At 35.6% G+C, this 8031-nt stretch overlaps 1 protein-coding gene across 4 annotated transcripts in view; it reads left to right on the top strand.

The window, feature by feature from the left end:
• The first annotated feature begins 942 nt into the window (after positions 1–942).
• Positions 943–8031, top strand: part of RhoGAP93B (MyTH4 and RhoGAP_KIAA1688 domain-containing protein RhoGAP93B) — a 338924-nt gene continuing 331835 nt past the window's right edge. For 2 of the 4 annotated variants that reach the window (XM_081742932.1, XM_081742929.1), the window contains exon 1: positions 944–1258. The gene's annotated coding sequence lies outside the window, so the exon portion shown is untranslated. Of the gene's footprint in view, positions 1259–8031 lie in introns of all 4 variants that reach the window. The other 2 variants (XM_081742933.1, XM_081742934.1) reach the window with 2 other exon arrangements.

Raw genomic sequence — 8031 nt, 5'->3', positions numbered from 1 at the left:
ATGTTTCTTTACGTAATGTTACAATCAAGTTTGTACCGGCTATATAATTGTGTACAGGTAGTAAACATAGAAGTAGATGTTATAATAAAGTTTCATAAATAATATAAAGTATGTCTTGATATTGTTAAATTACCAAAGACATTATGGCCCAAAATATGAGAGTTTGATTAAATATGATGTAAAATAAATCTCTAAGATAAAGTTTTTTCTTTCAAAGTTAAGACTAAGGAAACTCTAGCAAAAAAATTGTTAATTAATAAAGAACGAACAAAATATAAGGAATTTATTTATGTGAAGTCTAAATCTTCGTCGTTTTAATAACACTGGCGGATCCACGTGAAAAGCAGTGGTGGTGAAGGCACACTAAAAACTACATTTTTATTAACCTATATATTAGATATTGCACTGCTTTCTTTTGATTTGATATGAAACTCCGTATTTCAAGTCTACATTAATCGTCGATTGGGTGTTCCGCCTTCTCCAAACGACAATTTTGGATGAGGTAGTTATTAAACCATCTGCAGTATTCTGTTGCTTTTCCTTGCGCTTAGAATGTGATAAGGTTTAAGAGGTTAAATTTTCGTGAAAACACTATTTTATAACCATAACCTGTTTGCTACCCTATTTTAGGTTACAGAGCGGCCCGCTAGCTTAACTCTGCCTGACTCAGATAGTATTTGGTCAGGAAGATGGTAGGATTCACCTTAGTGGCCATGCAGTGCATGTTGGTTTGTGTTTTGCTCTGTACTTTTAATAACATATGCTTGGAAACGCAAAATCGTGAAATGATTATGTATTTTCAACAATTACTTCTATTTCCCCTTTGAATTTCACCTATATTAAGTCAGGTCTTGTCGCCTGGCTAGGCAATAAGAGGGATATTAGTGAAAGAATTATAATTTTTTAACAATTATTTCAAGTTTGGTTTCCATTGACACAACGCAAAATTTGGAGTTAATTTACAATCATAGACATCGCAATTATAATTGCTTTTTACAGTTGTGTTGCGATGCGCAAATCTTCATAGAACCTTTTTGAAATGAAGCACGAAAACGCAAGAAAAAAAAAAATGCGATCCCATAATGTTCGTTAACTTCTAACGTATTGATCTGGCAACATCAGGACTCGCCCAGTGATCATGGCGAATGAATGTGAATATAGTGTTGGTGAATTAGAGAAATGTTAAGTTATTACAGATAATGAGATAAGTGCTTCATATAGGTGAAATTGTGTAGTTCAGACATTAAACATCAACAAGGTAATGTGATACACTAATATGACATTCCATATATATAGATTTAATTATTGGTTACTTCAATTTTAAGTACATTTTGTGTATGTAGGCTGTCATTGTTAGGCCAACAGTGGATGTTATGTGTACCATTTAATTCAATAGCGCTAACTTGAAAGTTTTGTATATGGCAGTGGTAATTCGCTTAAGCATTTGTGCTTGTGTCTGTCAGGTGAAAAGTAGATTCTTCTTAAACAAGCAATAAAGCGTAATGTATTCACGTGCATCTCTTCACAAAATAGCTAGGCCTATTCTTTATACAATGCCGTTCTGCTAAATTACTCAAGTGTGTAAACAAACATTTAATATACTTTTTGTTTCTTTACAGTAGTTATTTTAGGTCAAATATAGTTTATAGCAAAACCGATTGACGGATATCTTAAATCAATAGGGCTATAGGAATTTTTTAAATAAACTTCCATGCATAAGGCGTATTGAAGAGCGAACTAGAAGACTGTACCGACGGGGGATCTATGGAGTCCAAACCCCCACAAAACTTTGTAACTCATTCGAAATGAATTTTTGCTTTGTCTGCACAAGCAGCGCACTCATGAGGTCCACCGGATCTGAGTGCGTCATCGCAGTGATCGAATAAGAAATCTGTACATCTGTCCTATTCCATAAACAGTGCTATAACAAGTGATATAATGCTAGAATCTTTGGTGGTTATTATGCTAGAGCGTTTTCGAAATAATAGCGTACACTTTCCCCTCATTAAAGTGTACTCGTTCTTTTGTACACTTAAGATGAACAGACGAGAGACTATAAAAAATTATTAGGTCTGTGTACGATGTATATACTTCATAATATTTAAGCTTTAGCTAGCAGAGTTAGCTTATATGCATTCATTTTGTGTCAATTATCATAAGTTTGAATTTTTGTGTATTATGTCTTCAACGCAATATAAAGATTATGAAGGATAGGATCTAGTATTAACATGGACTCCAAACCAAAAGCAGAAACGCGTACAGACAATCGTGCAAGACCAATCCTTAAGGTGTAGGGCCCATTCCCACCACATTATCTGGCCTCCAAGAGAGCTGGATTACAAGACTACGCCTTACAAGTTTGACATAGGCAATATGGTGTAGGCTGTGAAATGGAATGATAATAGAGTTAGTGAAGTAGAAAGATTAACCTACTACATTTAAAGGATAACTAGATGGAAATTGAAAACACAGCGATACGGTAAATATTTCTGGTGGACAAGATAGTTTTCACTTCACGAAAATAAGTATTAACAAACCTCTCTGTGGTTCACTTAAATTTTACTGAAATTTGTGTGATTATTTTTCCAATAATAAAAGTACAGGAAAGTATGCTCTATAGTTCTGCAGATACGTACAAAAAGTAATGATTTTAATAAAATTGACCATCCTAAACAAGATTGAGGTACTAAGAGACCTGGTTCTTAATATTGACAGAATTCTGAAGTTAATATCATAATACAACAGTGTAGTATTTTTTCGACTATATTATCAGAAACCTTAAGGTCAGTCCTCTGAAGATTTTTTTAGAATTACTAATGGTGTTGTTTTCAATGCCTTCGTCTACCATTTCCAAAATTTACTGTAAAGAAAACGGAAACGAAATGTTTTATTGCATCACGTGACATACTCTCTTGCATATTTTAGTTCTTCAGGTTGCCAATTCAACCGTGAATAAATCAAAACAAAGTATAATAAGCCATAAATTTCGTTATCAGACCTGTAAAGTTTAGAAAATTTTCAAATCGATACAAAAAAGTTATCAGAAGGAAATAAAGGTCAAAGAAATTCTGATTTTTTAGCGTTTCCCTTTTTTTGTATGTATGGTTAACATAGTAAAGTTGAATGAGGGCGAGTGTAGTTATTCCAGTGCAATATACCATCTGTCGGGCGGTTTTTATTGTCGTTGTGTTGTAAGTATTTTATACTTTCCGACTGTAAAATTGAAAAATTTTAGACCATAAAAGCCGTGGATTTGATTACCGGTATTTAGTTTCAGTGGGAATCCTGTTGTTTATCCAACTTAATGTGTCATTCTTGTCTGAAATATTTTGTTTGGTTTAGTTGAAACTGAGATTATGCTAATAGTGCCATAGTAAACTAAGTATGTGTATATGCATTCATTTTGTGTCATATATATATATATATATATATATATATACTTAGTTTAACTTCCTTCGCTTATGGTCTGTGATTAAGGGAGTAATGGACAAAAATAGTGGATAAAGATTGTGGAAGAAAACGAAATATTTCGAGAAAACCCATGCACACGGTGTTTGACAACCACAGCCCATTTGACGAGATAAGATTGAACGAGCGATTCCACGTTACAGATGTGAGCGCTCTGCCACTGAACCGCCGCGGCCCTGAAAGTTAAACCTTTTGTATCAATGTAAATATCAGGAATATAGTCTACATTAAATTAAATGCAAATATATCATAACTTAAATAAATATAACTGTATAATCTAAAGAAAGATAAATTCGTTTGCGGAACCAAAAATTGTGCGTGAAGTCCTTTCAAAGGCCGCGTAAATAAATTGATAAATAAAGTTTCTTTTCCCACAGTTATGCCTTTAGGCTAAAGGAGACGGATAATTAATAAAATTGAAATGGTTATGAAATTAAATTTTTATGCCTCCGCCGGTAATCGAACCCGGGTTATTCACTCACCAGTGAAGAGAGCTAGCCACCTAAAGTGCCTTAAATTATGTACAAAGTGTTTTCTTAACACGTTGCAGTACCCATACTATTTACTTATTGACAAAAGTTTTAGATATTCACCAAATACTATTTTAAATTAAAATAGTAAGAACGAAAGAAAGGAAAGTTTGGAAGAAAGTGAGCAGGATCTTATATTAAGTGAATCACTCTCGTACTCGCATGGCAGAACCGTGGAAATAAAAGGAAGTGAGAATGCCTCTGCACTCCCAGCTGAAAAGTGCGGTGCCTCTAGTGCACGGGGTCTGGGTTCGATTTTCAGTGAGAGAGAGACTTGAAATTTGAACAATTTATGGTGCTTCGAATTTCACTTAAACTGTAGGTAGTCTCATAGTCTCGGTCAACCTACAGCAATAGGAAACCCGTAAAGCTGTCCGGCTCCAGGACTAATTTCATGTCTGCGGTGCTCAAAAGGTATGCGCATTCAGTATTATGTCCGATGATTTATTCAGGGTCCTGATGCAATGCAATTGTGAATTACGTTGATCTCTTCCTCACGACATATGAATGATTTTTTTTTTTCAGCTAGATATAAAGAAACATTTTTGCAATAAAAGTCCCGGCATCTGGGATGACTATCGTCCGAAAGGTGCATCAACGGAACATATTAAATGCTTTTCCGCTAGTGAAGTTCCCGAAAAATCGCTTTGTTAGTCACTGAAAATAATAATAATACCTCAAAATCTATTGAGATAACATACTTTTTTACTACAATGACTCCAAAATTTCACATTAACTAATCCAAAAAATAGCTACACTGGTATGACCCTGTTAAGGATGTTTATCGTGAATTCTTGTGTGATTTATGGAAGAGGGGCTATATTCCATATCAGTTATTGGCACATTCAAGGAGCATCGGAATACTAATTCTGAGACATTTAACATTAACCTGATGCCCACTGGCATTTCCAGAATACAATTTTAATTGTTTTTATCAACATCCACCGCTTTTGCTTCGCCCCATGTGCCCCTAATGCGGTGTGTTACCAAAATAACATATCGTATTAAAATCATATAACTTTTTACTACAATAACGCCAATTTTCTTGTTAATTGACAAAAAAAAAAAAAAAAAAAAACTTTTTCCCCGTATGTCCCTGCTAAGGATATTTATGGTGAATTTTTAATGTGATTTTTGGGGGGGGGCTGTAGCACCATCGCAGTCACCGGTACATGTCAGGAGCATTGAAATCTTAATTATGTGACACTTGGGATTAATCTGATGCTTACTGGCGTTTCCAAAATAACATTTTCGATTTTGGTAACACTCCATCCACCACATTTTTACGCCCCTCCACCCCCAAAAGGGGAGCTTTACCTAGAATAACATTTAAGACGACTGCACTAGCATTGCGGATGAGTGTTATTTGAATCTCCCATAAGGAAAATGAATTTTTGTGTTTACGCCTCCAAAAGAGGAGCTAAACACCGATTTTCTCTTATTTACTTATTTGAAATTTGAAAAATTCAGACATTTTTTCAGCAAATACCAAATTGCACCCAGTGCTGTAGAAAATTACACAAATTATGGAACAGTCTGTATATTCACGTGTTGTACATAGCCTCCCGCCCCGAAACAAAATCCTAAGTACGCCATTGTTTATATTGGAATTTCTGCATTTTAAACTTGATAGTTAATTGATTCTCGAACAAAAACTAGATTCATGTCGAGCCATTGTCTCTTAATATTTTGCCCAGTTTGTTATCACTAACAGGAGCTTGACGACCGGGAGATTTTCAGTTTTCTATCTTATTATTTTCGTAATCTCTATCGATTTACTTTATGTACGCTTCAGTCGTTTTAGTGTAATCTCGAGATACAAGAGCTTTGAACTTTTTCGACTATCTTTTCTTCTGGGAAATTTTGTCCTTTTTTAAAAATCAATTTTAAACCATGTTCCACCTTTCTTTGTCCAGTATAACACGAGACAAACATTAATTACTCTATTTTGAAGAAATAATACAAAAACAATTCAAGAATCAAGAAAATTGATAGGAGAGAAAATGAGTAAATTGAGAATGCAGTGAGTTTTCTAGTTCCAACGAATTATTTGTTGAGCCACAAGAGTAACATTCAAAACAAAAATGAAAATGTAATAATTAGATTTCGTTTAACAAAATTATCATTTACAATTTATGTATAGGCTGAAACTTATGTTAATAAATTGTTTTAGGAGCTAAAGACAGATCTCTCAACATATGTTACACGCGAGCTGCTGTTGGTAGTAATTACGACCAATGATAGTAATTAATAAATATTCTTTGGGTGAGACGCCAATGAGAAAGATTGAGAGCTCCTGGCGTCAGGCACATTTTTAAGTATATTTATATTTAGCTATCGGTATATTTAAAATTCGCTCATGGAGTCCATGGGTCGATCCCAGCCTCCGCCAAGTAGGCTTGGTGGACAAACACCGTAGGTTTCCTCGGAATTTTCCCGTTCCTTCTTACTTTTGTCATTCATCTCATCACCCTTAGGATAGATGAAAAATTGTGGAACATTAAATTCAAACTATATTTATATTTATCTGTGACTATAGGCTAACAGTATTAATAATAAAATTATTCTATTTATATATTCCTTAGTTCAAAACATACTTTTCTTTGCTACCACATAAAGGGTTTGAACACTAGAAAGATTGACGTAGTTGAAGATGAGAGATAGATTTCAGCCCCATATATTTTTTAAATGGCTTTGCTTACCCTCCAGCTCCGATCATCTTTTGGGCTTCAATAACTCTATGCTTTGTTTCGTAATTCGTTAAAAGTGGTGGAAAGTCGACAGCTGAACGTACGTACAGCGTTTGGGATAAATTTGACTGTTCCTGGTGAAAGACGATGATCTGTGCCAACAAAATACATGGAAAAATAAATGACAGAAATGATGACAGTGAAAAGAGAAATTGTTCATAAAAGCCACTCTTAGCATCCAGAACTGCCTTGAGGCGCCTTCGGAATATAGCACATACGGCACGCACAGTCTCCCGAGGGAGAGCCTCAAACGCAGCCCAAATTCTTTCGATCGACTGAGTCTTGGTGTTACAGACAGTAGATTGGTTGCTTCCTGAATCACACCCCAAATATAATAATATATGGGGTTTAAATTACGAGACTGAGGCACACGTTGAGACTGGTGAAATCATAATAAATTTGTGACTTCCCCATCAGTCTTCTCAGCAGCATTGCAAGAAGCTGATTCTTGCTGCCACACATAAGGTCTTCCTGCAGCCACTCTCTCCTTCCAAGGCTCGACCACGGCGTGCAACTCCAGTAACGATTTGAATCGAACCTGAGTCTTTGTTTAAAGACGTCTTCTTGGCATTCCATTACCCTCATTAAAAATGCATCCAAACACCATCACATAAAAAAAAGTGTACTTGACACGATGAATATCCGATGGATGATAGGTAAGCCATCTATTGTTTTGGCGCTCTTGGCAGTTTTTCTTTCCTTCGTCAGAGACATTGTTCCTTGTTAAACAGGACATTTTACTTTGTTAAGAGTTCCTTTGCTTTAATCAGACTTTTTTTTTTTTTTTTGTGTGTGTGTGTGTGTCGTCGAGTTGACCTTTACGCACCTTGTGAGTGTGATAACCAAGGTCCTTATTCATATAGTGGATTCTGCAGCACCCATTTTCCGCGTTAGAGCTTTCATTCCTCTGTCTGGGTATTCTGTCACTTTCCACTGGAATTGTTGAGTGAATTCTGGTGTTCTACGGGAATCGCAATATCGTTTGCACAGTTGTCTGTGCTCGTCTGTGTGTTTTACTACCAACAACGGCCTCGTTTCCGCTGCATCTCTGGATGTCATGACGTACCACTTTTACTGTACGGTGTTCACGCAGTATTGAGCAGCTGTCTTGGTTGCGTAATTTTAGTGCCCGGCACGAATCTTCATGGTGCATGCAACTTGTTTTCAATTGTCTGGTGTGGCTTCCATGCGTCTATTTATAGTTCCTTTTCATACCACAAGTGAGTGTAAAATCACAGAGTAAAAAACGTGTAGACTTTGGAAAATACATCGCAACACCACAT

The sequence above is a fragment of the Thermobia domestica genome, chromosome 16, assembly GCF_964235325.1.
Source record: "Thermobia domestica chromosome 16, izTheDome1.hap1.1, whole genome shotgun sequence".
NCBI classification, from domain to species: domain Eukaryota; kingdom Metazoa; phylum Arthropoda; class Insecta; order Zygentoma; family Lepismatidae; genus Thermobia; species Thermobia domestica.
This window is presented reverse-complemented; position numbering and strand designations above follow the sequence as displayed.